Source organism: Panthera uncia, chromosome X, assembly GCF_023721935.1.
Source record: "Panthera uncia isolate 11264 chromosome X, Puncia_PCG_1.0, whole genome shotgun sequence".
Lineage (NCBI taxonomy): Eukaryota > Metazoa > Chordata > Mammalia > Carnivora > Felidae > Panthera > Panthera uncia.
The window spans coordinates 169,209-170,923 of NC_064817.1; the positions used below are offsets into that span (position 1 = coordinate 169,209).

General features: G+C 66.1%; 1 protein-coding gene across 2 annotated transcripts in view; it reads right to left on the bottom strand.

Moving 5' to 3' along the window:
- PPP2R3B (protein phosphatase 2 regulatory subunit B''beta) overlaps nucleotides 1-1,715 on the bottom strand; it is a 52,309-nt gene that overhangs the window by 35,212 nt on the left and 15,382 nt on the right. The window lies entirely within an intron of this gene.

Here is a 1,715-nt window from a genome sequence, read left to right on the forward strand (position 1 = left end):
CCCCCCCCTCCCCCAGCCTCCCAGCATCCCCCCAGGCTGTCCTGTCCGCCCTAGTCCCTACCCCACAGGCTCTGCCATCGCCCCATCCCATGCCCCCCCATGCAGTCCACCCTCCCCCTTTCTCCCTTCCTCCCATGCGCCACTGCTCAGAGCACCTCCCTCCCCTCACCACAGCCCCCACCAGGCCCAGGGCCCCAGTCCACCAGGGACACGTGCTGACCCGCCCAGGGCCAGGGCCACGTCCACATCCACACTGAGACACTGTGGGCTGAAAGAAGCCTGGAGAACCCCCCGCCTCTCCCCCACGAGAGACACCCCGATTCACCCCCACACACCTTGGGGAACACCCACTTTACCCGGTCATCCCTGCAAAACACCGTCGAAATAGATCATCTGTACCGTGAAACACTTAGCCGTTAGAGGAGACCCGGTCTCCCCAGCGCTGATGCGCGTGAGATCAGCAGCTCCGCTAATGCAACTGTGTCCTCTGAGCCCTTCACAGCCAGTCGCCGCCCCACCGCCGTGACGCCTTCGAAAACCACCGACACCCTCGTGAACCACGCGTGAGACACGTTAACCACCGAACGTCCGTCTCCCGGTGCATGAAAGGAAATCACTTTCGCGGTCATAAAGATTCCAACCCCCTGTCCTTAAACACAAGGAACAGGCGTGCAACCGTGATCGGGTCTGGACAAAATCTGGGAACCTGAACACGGAGGTCAGAGACAACCCAGGAGTTCGTGTACCCGCGGAGACGGGACCCTAAAGAATACTCCAGTCACAACATCCACACAAGGCCGGCCCTTGTCTCCCGAAACGCACTGTGCGATTCGGGGTCAATTTTTATCCCTGCACCCTACGTTCCCGGAGCTAACTTGTCGGCTGCAGGGAAAACGCGAGTGTTTCATGGGGTGCCAGGAAGCCAGGTGCAAGGCCTGTGGGGGGAGAGAGGGGGAGCAGAGCCCCGCGGGTACCTACAGGCCCCCCCCCACCGGCACTACAGGGCGAGAGGCTGCAGAAACACCCTCAAGTTAGAGCATGGGGGTCCCGGAAAGCCCGACGTGGAAAGGACGCGCTGGCCTCACAGGATTCACGCACATGCAGACAGAAGGACAGGCCTTTCCGTCCGAACGCCCGTGAGCGTCGTGAGTCTGTGCGACGGTCGTGCAGTTCCCAAGCCGCCTGGTTCCTCACGCCCGCCCGGCGCTCGCTCTGGCGCCCGCTCTGGCCGGTGCGGGGCGCGACTATCTCCCCAGAGCCCGGGAGGGAGCTGGGGCCGGAGCACAGAGGGGCAGGACCTGGGGACAAGGCAGGCAAAGCTCCCCTCTCACCAGCCGTTTCCTGTGTGCACCAGGAAGGGTGCCAGCCAGCAGCTGGAGTGAAAGAGGGTCGACGGACGGCTCCGCAGCCCGGCTCCGGGGCGCGTCCTGGCTGCACACACCCAACCCGTCAGAACCTCAGGCAAGCCGAGGCGGGGCTCCGCGGGAAGAAGGCTCCGCCGGCAATCGGGACCTCTGGCCGCGCTGGGAGGCACGAGCGAGGGACGGCAGGTGAGACCCCGCCTGTGGCACGGCCCCTGGTCCGCGCGGCCCGGTGAGGGCGCAGACGCACCCCGCCTGCCCCGGAGCGGCCCCCCAGCCCCGGTCTGCCTGCTCCTGCCCCGGAGCAGCCCCCCAGCCCTCGGCCCGCCTGCCCCTGCCCCGGAGCGGCCCCCC